Below are 11,481 nucleotides of genomic sequence, written 5' to 3' on the forward strand. Positions count from 1 at the left end.
GCCATCTATTTTGTGAAGTGCACCAGTCACTCCTGCAGCAAAGCACACCCACAGCATGATGCTGCCACCCCGGTTGAGATGGTGTTCTTCGGCTTGCAAGCTACAGTGAGGGGAAAAAAGTATTTGATCCCTTGCTGATTTTGTACGTTTGCCCTCTGACAAAGAAATTATCATTCTATAATTTTAATGGTATGTTTATTTGAACAGTGAGAGACAGAATAACAACAAAAATCCAGAAAGACGCATGTCAAAATTGTTATAAATTGATTTGCATTTTAATGAGGGAAATAAGTATTTGACCCCCTCTCAATCAGAAAGATTTCTGGCTCCCAGGTGTCTTTTATACAGGTAACGAGCTGAGATTAGGAGCACACTCTTAAAGGGAGTGCTCCTAATCTCAGATTTTACCTTTATAAAAGACACCTGTCCACAGAAACAATCAATCAATCAGATTCCAAACTCTCCACCATGGCCAAGACCAAAGAGCTCTCCAAGGATGTCAGGGACAAGATTGTAGACCTACACAAGGCTGGAATGGGCTACAAGACCATCGCCAAGCAGCTTGGTGAGAAGGTGACAACAGTTGGTGCGATTATTCGCAAATGGAAGAAACACAAAATGACTGTCAATCTCCCTCGGCCTGGGGCTCCATGCAAGATCTCACCTCATGGAGTTGCAATGATCATGAGAACGGTGAGGAATCAGCCCAGAACTACACGGGAGGATCTTGTCAATGATCTCAAGGCAGCTGGGACCATAGTCACCAAGAAAACAATTGGTAACACACTACGCCGTGAAGGACTGAAATCCTGCAGCGTCCGCAAGGTCCCCCTGCTCAAGAAAGCACATATACAGGCCCGTCTGAAGTTTGTCAATGAACATCTGAATGATTCAGAGGAGAACTGGGTGAAAGTGTTGTGGTCAGATGAGACCAAAATGGAGCTCTTTGGCATCAACTCAACTCGCCGTGTTTGGAGGAGGAGGAATGCTGCCTATGACCCCATGAACACCATCCCCACCGTCAAACATGGGAGGTGGAAACATTATGCTTTGAGGGTGTTTTTCTGCTAAGGGGACAGGTCAACTTCACCGCATCAAAGGGATGATGGACGGGGCCATGTACCGTCAAATCTTGGGTGAGAACCTCCTTCCCTCAGCCAGGGCATTGAAAATGGGTCGTGGATGGGTATTCCAGCATGACAATAACCCAAAACACACGGCCAAGGCAACAAAGGAGTGGCTCAAGAAGAAGCACATTAAGGTCCTGCAGTGGCCTAGCCAGTCTCCAGACCTTAATCCCATAGAAAATCTGTGGAGGGAGCTGAAGGTTCGAGTTGCCAAACGTCAGGCTCGAAACCTTAATGACTTGGAGAAAATCTGCAAAGAGGAGTGGGACAAAATCCCTCCTGAGATGTGTGCAAACCTGGTGGCCAACTACAAGAAACGTCTGACCTCTGATTGCCAACAAGGGTTTTGCCACCAAGTACTAAGTCATGTTTTGCAGAGGGGTCAAATACTTATTTCCCTCATTAAAATGCAAATCAATTTATAACATTTTTGACATGTGTTTTTCTGGATTTTGTTGTTGTTATTCTGTCTCTCACTGTTCAAATAAACTTACCATTAAAATTATAGACTGAAAATTATAAAATTATAGATGTCTTTGTCAGTGGGCAAACGTACAAAATCAGCAGGGGATCAAATACTTTTTTCCCCTCACTGTACCCCCTTTTTTTGTTTCATCAGACCAGAGGACATTTCTCCAAAAAGTACGATCTTTGTCCCCATGTGCAGTTGCAAACCGTGGTCTGGCTTTTTAATGGCGGTTTTGGAGCAGTGGCTTCTTCCTTGCTGAGCGGCCTTTCAGGTTATGTCGATATAGGACTTGTTTTACTGTGGATATAGATACTTTTGTACCTGTTTCCTCCAGCACCTTCACAAGGTCCTTTGCTGTTGTTCTGGGATTGATTTGCACTTTTCGCACCAAAGTACGTTCATCTCTAGGAGACAGAACGCGTCTCCTTCCTGAGCGGTATGACGGCTGCGTGGTCCCATGGTGTTTATACTTGCGTACTATTGTTTGTACAGATGAACGTGGTACCTTCAGGCATTTGAAAATTGCTCCCAAGGATGAACCAGACTTGTAGAGGTCAACAATTGTTTTTCTGAGGTCTTGGCTGATTTCTTTTGATTTTCCCATGATGTCAAGCAAAGAGGCACTGAGTTTGAAGGTAGGCCTTGAAATACATCTACAGGTACACCTCCAATTGACTCAAATTATATCAATTAGCCTATCAGAAGCTTCTAAAGCCATGACATCATTTTCTGGAATTTTCCAAGCTGCTTAAAGGCACAGTCAACATAGCGTCTGTAAACTTCTGACCCACTGGAATTGTGATACAGTGAATTATAAGTGAAATAATCTGTCTGTAAACAATTGTTGGAAAAATTACTTGTGTCATGCACAAAGTAATGTCCTTACCGACTTGCCAAAACTATAGTTTGTTGACAAGAAATGTGTGGAGTGGTTGAATAACGAGTTTTAATGACTCCAACTTAAGTGTATGTAAACTTCCGACTTCAACTGTACATGGTAATACTACTTCCCTGTGTCTTCACAACAAGCACTGTGTTGACCACACAATACCAACATTAGTCAAAATGGTTTATGTAAAGCGTATTCTAAACAAAAAGGAATGTGTCGGCCAGCCTCAGCGGAACTAATCCAGAGAAAATTATACTGGGTGTCTGTTCCAAATGGCAACTTATTCCCTACATAGTGCACTACTTTTGACAAAAGTCCTATGGGCCCTAGTCAAAAGTAGTGCACTGTATAGGATATAGTGTGCCCTTTTGGAAAGCAACTGAGGAATGAAAGAGCTGCTTCTTCCTCCTAAAATGAGATTGGACTAATGCTGCGATCACATCTCGTAATTTCGTAAATATCAGCATACGACTGGGAAAAATCCACTTGAACGCCCCACCAACTGGAAATCACTAGTGGGAAACTAGTCTATCATCCATGTGCTCTGAGTTTCCCACTTGCACTCTGACATAATTTGTCAACAAAAACGAGAGCAAGCAGTTTATGGTAAGAACAAAATACAAATTGTTGATAAAAAATGTATTCTGTTCATCTTCCTTTTGATTTAGAAAGTGAATCACTCTGGATAAATGTTTTATGGGCAAAAAAAGAGCAACACAATCATAAGCCTTCTAATGACCTCCATGTATGGTGGTATTTCCCAGTTCAAAACGTGAATGCACGCAACTCGTATTTACGACTTCACAACTGGTAATTACCAACTACCCACTTGGTTATGAACACAGCATTATACTGCCCAGTCCTAATAAGTTATATTGAACATGCAAATGAAATTAACTTTATTTTGGGAGGTGGATGATTTCAATTAGTGTACAGAACCCACTGGGCACACCATGTCATTTCAACGTGGATAATTGGGAAATATTTTGCTGAGCAAAATATTCACCCACTCAAAAAGGCAGCCAAAAATTAGCCATGAGGTCGAAGGAATTGGCCATACAGCTCCGAGACAGGATTGTGTCAAGGCACAGATCTGGGGAAGGGTACCAAAAAATGTCTGCAGTATTGAAGGTCCCCAAGAACACAGTGGCTTCCATCATTCTTAAATGGAAGAAGTTTGGAACCACCAAGACTCTTCCTAGAGCTGGCCACCCAGCCTAACTGAGCAATCAGGGGAGAAGGGCCTTGGTCAGGGAGGTTACTAACAACCCGATGGTCACTCTGACAGACCTCCAGAGTTCCTCTGTGGAGATGGGAGAACCTTCCAGAAGGACAACCATCTCTGCAGCACTCCACCAATCAGGTCTTTATGGTAGTGGCCAGACGGAAGCCACTCCTCAGTAAAAGGCACATGACATCCCGCTTTAGAGTATCTTGTTTTTCATAATGAGCAGCAGAAAAACATGCGGACTCTGAGTTCAGCCACACTTTAACCTCTTAAGGATCGACATTTTCGCCTAAAATGACATACCTAAATCTAACTGCCTGTAGCTCAGGACCTGAAGCAAGGATACACATATTCTTGATACCATTTGAAAGGAAACACTTTGAAGTTTGTGGAAATGTGAAATTAATGTAGGAGAATATAACACATTAGATCTGGTAAAAGATAATACAAACAAAAAAACATGTTTTCTATTTATTTTTTTTGTTCCATCATCTTTGAAATGCAAGAGAAAGGCCACAATATAATATTGCAGTTTAAATTTTGGCCACTAGATGGCAGCAGTGTGTGTGCAATGTTTCAGATTGATCCAGTGAAGCGTTGCAATACTGGACTATTTTGTATCAAGTCAGTTCGTACATTTTCATAACTATAGAGAACATACATTTTGTATTACCATATCATTTTTGTAAGTTTACACACTCCCAGGAATGATGGATCATTAGCTTATAAACTAACTTTCACACATCTAGATGGCCGGGTGTGGAGCCAGAGACAGCAGGGATTTAAACTATATATATTTTTTATTTTTTTATTTTTAGTCATTTAGCAGACGCTCTTATCCAGAGCGACTTACAGGAGCAATTAGGGTTAAGTGCCTTGCTCAAGGGTACACCGACAGATTTTTCACCTAGTTGGCTCTGGGATTAGAACCAGCGACCTTTCGGTTACTGGCACAACGCTCTTAACCACTAAGATACCTGCCGCCCTATAGAACCCAGTTCCTACATTTGAATATAAAAATTGATTTTATCAAACAAAACTATGCTACATTTGATCTCTGGGACCCTTAGGATGACAAATCAGAGCAAGATTACTAAATGTAAGTACATTATTTACCTTCAGGAGGTGAATGTATCAATTGGACAGTGCAGTTAGATTAACAAGATTTTAAGCTTTCTGCCCATATCAGACATGTCATTTACTGATGTTCTAAATGACTCAACCCTACTAGCACAGTGGCCTAGGCACTGGTACAAAGACCAGAAGGTCACAGGTTCTAATCTTGCCAATGCCCTTTCTCAAAAAAGCCTGCTTTTCAAGATCTGATCAAGATAAGTGTTTTTATTTGTTTCTACCCCTTTAGCGGTCTGTTCAGTCCATATTGAGTTCTCATTCCCTGTCACAACTTCCTCCGAAGCTGCCTCCCCTCCTTGTTCGGGCAGGCTTCGGCGTTCGTCGTCACCGGCCTTCTAGCCACTGCCGCTCCATATCTCATCATTCCATTTGTCTTGTCTTGTCAATTACACACACCTGGTTCATATTCCCCTCATTAGTACATGTATAAGTGTTCCCTCTGCCACCTTGTCCTTGTGGGTGATTGTTTAATGTGAGATGAGTGTAGCTCGGTGGAGCTACCTGTACTTTGTATTGCCGGGGTGTATTTTCCCCATGTGCCTATATTTGTTCCAGTGCATTGGACTGTTGACGCTATCCAGCGTAACTGTGTACAACGGAATAAATCTGTATTCTGTGATTTACCCTCCTGCGCCTGACTCCTTCAAATCACACTCTCACAGAATCACCCACCTGCTATGGAGTCAGCGGGAGAGGAGCGCATGCCTGGAGTCGTGGCACGGGTCCAGGAGCATTCAACGATGCTAGCCAGCTTGGGAGAAGCGTTGGATCGGGTTCTTCAGGCCGTCCAACGCCTGGAGAGGAGAGGACCCGATCTGTCGAGACCAGCTGGGCAACCGGATCCAGCCACCCACACCCCAAGGGATCCATATATCCCAACCACGGGAGTTCGACGGGACAGCTGCACTCTGCCAAGGATTCAGGCCGGTCCCATCGGAGCGGGAGAAGGTGTCCGCCCTCGTCTCCTGCTTCTTGGGGAAAGCCCTGGAGTGGGCCAACGCGGTCTGAAACGAAGGAGGAGCCGCGGACAACTAAGGGGAGTTCGCTCGCCTCTTTCGGGCTGTCTTCGATCACCCGCCCGAAGGTCGAGAGCCAGGCGAGCGGCTGGTCCACCTGAGGAAGGGTACGAGGACTGCGCAGGACTTCGCCTTAGAGTTTCGGACTCTAGCAGCTGGGTCCGGGTGGAACGAGCCGGCCCTTATCGACCACTTCCAGTGCCATCTGCGGGAGGACGTCCGAAGGGAGCTAGCCTGCCGGGACACCATGTTGTCCTTCACGCATCTGGTGGACATGGCCATCCGTTTGGAAAAACTGCTGGCAGCCATAGGACGTCCTGGAGGGGGTCTGCCCGTTCCCACCCCGGCCGACTCGGATCCCGAGCTGATGGAGCTGGGGGGAACTGCGATCCGAGAGAGCGGAGTACGACAGCGCCAGTGTCATTCTGGTGGCATGACGGGACATTACACCGCACGTTGTCGTCAGCGTTCTTTTGGGTCTGGAGGCGGCAGGCAGGGCACTCTCGCATCACCCCAGGTATCGAACACCCACACTTGTTCAGAGCCCTCTGCTGCGCACTGTACCCTACCCATCTACTTTCCTGATCACATGGTAGTTCCCCAGTGTAAGGCGCTAGTCGATTCAGGCGCAGCTGGGAACTTTATGGACATGGCATTCTCACACAGTCTAGGCATTTCATTGATTCCCCTATCCATTCCACTGCCCATCATAGCACTTGATAGTCGACCATTAGGGTCCGGGTTTGTTAAGGAAGTTACAGCACCAGTCACCATGATTACCCACGAGACTCATTGCGAGCAAGTCACTTTTTTTATTATTGAGTCTCCTGCTTTCCCTGTGGTATTAGGTATCCCTTGGTTAGCACTCCACAACCCCACCTTCTCATGGCTGCAGAGGGTTCTCACGGGGTGGTCGCGAGAGTGTCAGGGTAGGTGTCTACGTGTTTCCGTTGGTGCAACCACGGTGGAAAGTCCAGACAGTACCTCCACCATGCGCATCCCCCCCCCCCCGAATACCTCGATTTGCCAAGTTACCACGTCATCGGGTTGGGGGATTGCGCGATAAACCTCCGGGTAGACGCTGTGCCTCCCAGGAGTCACGTGTATCCCCTGTCACAGGCTGAAACGGAGGCTATGGAAACATACTTCACCGAGTCCATGAGCCAGGGAAATATACGTCCCTCCACTTCACCCGCCTCCTCAAGTTTATTTTTTGTGAAGAAAGATGGCGTCTACGCCCTTGCATTGATTATCGACCACTGAACAAGGAGACTATAAGATGTAGTTGTCCTCTCCCCCTCATTCCTTCAGTGATCGAGTCAATGCATGGGGCGCGCTTCTTCACCAAATTACATCTCAGGAGTGCGTACAACCTGGTGCCTGTCCGAGAGGGGGATGAGTGGAAGACAGCATTCAGCACAACCACGGGGCATTATGAATACCTGGTGATGCCCTACGGTTTGATGAATGCTCCATCCGTCTTCCAGTCCTTTGTGAACGAGGTGTTTCGGAACATGCTTGGTTGCGGTGTAGTGGTCTACATCAGTGACATTCTGGTGTATTCTGCTACGCGCACCGAGCATGTGTCCCTGGTTCGCAAAGTGATGGCCCGACTGTTGGAAAATGACCTTTATGCCAAGGCAGAGAAGTGTATGTCTTTCCAGCACTCCGTCTCCTTCCTCGGATACCGCATTACCACCTCAGGTGTGGAGATAGAGGGAGATCGCATTTCAGCCATGCGTAATTGGCCGACTCCCACCACGGTTAAGGAGGTGCAGCGCTTTCTTGGCTTCGCCAACTACTATCGGAGGTTTATCCGGTGCTTTGGCAAGGTCGCAGCTCCCATTACATCTCTGTTGAAGGTGGGCCATCCCGGCTCCGCTGGTCTGCTGAGGCTGACAAGGCCTTCAGTAATCTGAGGGGTCTGTTCACCTCAGCCCCGGTACTGGCCCACCCGATCCATCACTACCGTTCGTAGGGAGGTGGATGCGTCCGAGGTAGGGATAGGTGCTGTCCTATCTCAACGCTCGAGGCACGCCACCCAAGCTCCGCCTGGCCTTTTCTTCTCTAAGAAGCTCTGCCCGGCGGGAGCAGAACTACGGACAACAGTTGGTGATCGGGAGCTGTTGGCTGTTGTCCGAGCCCTGACCGTGTGGAGGCATTGGCTCAAGGGGCTAAACACCCTTTCCTCGTCTGGACGGACCACCGTAACCTGGAGTACATCCGGGCAGCGAGGAGGCTGAATCCTCGCCAGGCCAGGTGGGCCCTATTCTTCACCAGGTTTGATTTCACACCATCATACATCTCGGTTACGAAGAACGTGAAGGCAGACGCATTGTCACGGCTGTATGACACAGAGGAGAGGTCCAGAGACAACACCCCTATACTTCTGGCCTCCTGCATTGTGGCGCCGGTAGTATGGGCGATGGCCACGGATATAGAGCAGGCGTTACGCACAGAGCCATCTCCACCTCAGTGTCCAGCTGGGCTGCAGTACGTGCCTGCTCTTATCCGTGAGGGTGTATGTCTCCTCCTGCTCGGTGTGCGCCCAGAGTAAGGCACATAGGCACCTCCCAGCGGGTAAGTTACAATCTTTACCAGTTCCACAACGACCATGGTCTCACCTGAGTGTTGATTTCCTGACTGATCTTCCCCTCTCGCAAGGTAACACCACCATCCTGGTCGTTGTGGACCGCTTTTCCAAGGCCTGCCGCCTCCTTCCTCTGCTCGGTCTCCCCATGGCCCTGCAAACTGCGGAGGCCCTGTTTACACACATATTCCGGCACTACGGGGTACCAGAGGATATAGTGTCTGACCGAGGTCCCCAGTTCACATCCAAGGTCTGGAAGGCGTTCATGGAACGTCTGGGGGTCTCGGTCAGCCTGACCTCTGGTTTGCACCCCGAGTCTAATGGGCAGGTGGAACAGGTAAAGCAGGATGTGGGTAGGTTCCTGCGGTCCCACTGCCAGGACCGGCCGGGGGAGTGGTCGGTGTTCTTGCCATGGGCTGAATATGCCCAGAACTCTGTCACTCCTCCACTAACCTAACACCATTCCAATGTGTTTTAGGTTACCAACCGGTTCTGGCACCGTGGCACCAGAGCCAGACCGAGGCTCCTGCGGTGGATGACTGGTTTCGGCGCGCAGATGAGACGTGGGACGCTGCCCACGTCCACCTCCAACGCGCCCTGCGTCGTCAGAAGGCCAACGCTGACCGCCACCACAGTGAGGCCCCGGTCTTCGTACCGGGTGATCGGGTCTGGCTCTCGACCCGGAATCTGCTCCTCCGCCTGCCCTGCCGGAAGCTGAGCCTGCGGTTTGTGGGGCCGTTCAAAGTCCTGAGGAGAATCTACGAGGTTACCTATAGGTTATTACTCCCCCCGATTACCGTATTAACCCTCGTTTCATGTGTCTCTCCTCAGGCCGGTGGTGGCTGGTCCGCTCCAGGAGTCTGAGGTGCGGGAGGTGCCTCCACCTCCTCTGGACATCGAGGGGGCCCCGGCGTACTCCGTCCGTTCCATCCTGGATTCGAGGCGTCGGGTGGGGGGCCTTCAGTACCTCGTGGAGTGGGAGGGGTACGGTCAGGAGGGATATCCTCGATCCCTCCCTGTTGCGGGATTTCCAGTCGCCATCCGGCTCGCCCTGCTCCGCGTCCTCTTGGCCATCCCCGAGGCCGGGGTCGGCACGCTGCTAGAGCTGCGCGTCAAGGGGGGGGTACTATCACGACTTCCTCTGAAGCTGCTCCCCTCCTTGTTCAGGCAGGCTTCGGCGTTCGTCGTCACCGGCCTTCTAGCCACTGCCGCTCCATATCTCTTCATTCCCTTTGTCTTGTCAATTGCACACACCTGGTTCATATTCCCCTCATTAGTACATGTATAAGTGTTCCCTATGCCCCCTTGTCCTTGTGGGTGATTGTTTCATGTGAGATGAGTGTAACTCGGTGGAGCTACCTGTACTTTGTATTGTTTTCCCCGTGTGCCTGTATTTGTTCCAGTGCGCCTGTTTTGCGCACTGGACTGTTGACGCTATCCAGCGTAACTGTGTACTATGGAATAAACTCTATTCTGTGATTTACCCTCCTGCGCCTGACTCCTTCAAATCATACACTCACATGGGTTACCATTAAAAAGGGTCTTTCCATGATCTAAGCCATACAATTATTCTTAATTCACTCGATACTTATTAGATGTAATATACACTGCTCAAAAAAATTAAGGGAACACTAAAATAACACATCCTAGATCTGAATGAATGAAATAATCTTATTAAATACTTTTTTCTTTAACATAGTTGAATGTGCTGACAACAAAATCACACAAATTATCAATGGAAATCAAATTTATCAACCCATGGAGGTCTGGATTTGGAGTCACCCTAAAAATTAAAGTGGAAAACCACACTACAGGCTGATCCAACTTTGATGTAATGTCCTTAAAACAAGTCAAAATGAGGCTCAGTAGTGTGTGGCCTCCACGTGCCTGTATGACCTACCTACAACGCCTGGGCATGCTCCTGATGAGGTGGCGGATGGTCTCTGAGGGATCTCATCCCAGACCTGGACTAAAGCATCCGCCAACTCCTGGACAGTCTGTGGTGCAACGTGGCGTTGGTGGATGGAGCGAGACATGATGTCCCAGATGTGCTCAATTGGATTCAGGTCTGGGGAACGGGCGGGCCAGTCCATAGCATCAATGCCTTCCTCTTGCAGGAACTGCTGACACACTCCAGCCACATGAGGTCTAGCATTGTCTTGCATTAGGAGGAACCCAGGGCCAACCGCACCCAGCATATGGTCTCACAAGGGGTCTGAGGATCTCATCTCGGTACCTAATGGCAGTCAGGCTACCTCTGGCGAGCACATGGAGGGCTGTCGGCCCCCAAAGAAATGCCACCCCACACCATGACTGACCCACCGCCAAATCGGTCATGCTGGAGGATGTTGCAGGCAGCAGAACATTCTCCACGGCATCTCCAGACTCTGTCACGTGTGTCACATGTGCTTAGTGTGAACCTGCTTTCATCTGTGAAGAGCACAGGGCGCCAGTGGCGAAATTTGCCAATCTTGGTGTTCTCTGGCAAATGCCAAACGTCCTGCATGGTGTTGGGCTGTAAGCACAACCCCCACCTGTGGACGTCGGGGCCCTCATACCACCCTCTGAGTCTGTTTCTGACCGTTTGAGCAGACACATGCACATTTGTGGCCTGCTGGAGGTCATTTTGCAGGGCTCTGGCAGTGCTCCTCCCTGCTCCTCCTTGCACAAAGGCGGAGGTAGCAGTCCTGCTGCTGGGTTGTTGCCCTCCTACGGCCTCCTCCACGTCTCCCTGATGTACTGGCCTGTCTCTTGGTAGCGCCTCCATGCTCTGGACACTACGCTGACAGACACAGCAATCCTTCTTGCCACAGCTCGCATTGATGTGCCATCCTGGATGAGCTGCACCACCTGAAGCTACTTGTGTGGGTTGTGAGACTCCGTCTCATGCTACCACTAGAGTGAAAGCACCGCCAGCATTCAAAAGTGACCAAAACATCAGCCAGGAAGCATAGGAACTGAGAAGTGGTCTGTGGTCTCCACCTGCAAAACCAGTCCTTTATTGGGGGTGTCTTGCTAATTGCCTATA

Source organism: Coregonus clupeaformis, chromosome 8 (assembly GCF_020615455.1).
Source record: "Coregonus clupeaformis isolate EN_2021a chromosome 8, ASM2061545v1, whole genome shotgun sequence".
In the NCBI taxonomy this organism is placed as follows: domain Eukaryota; kingdom Metazoa; phylum Chordata; class Actinopteri; order Salmoniformes; family Salmonidae; genus Coregonus; species Coregonus clupeaformis.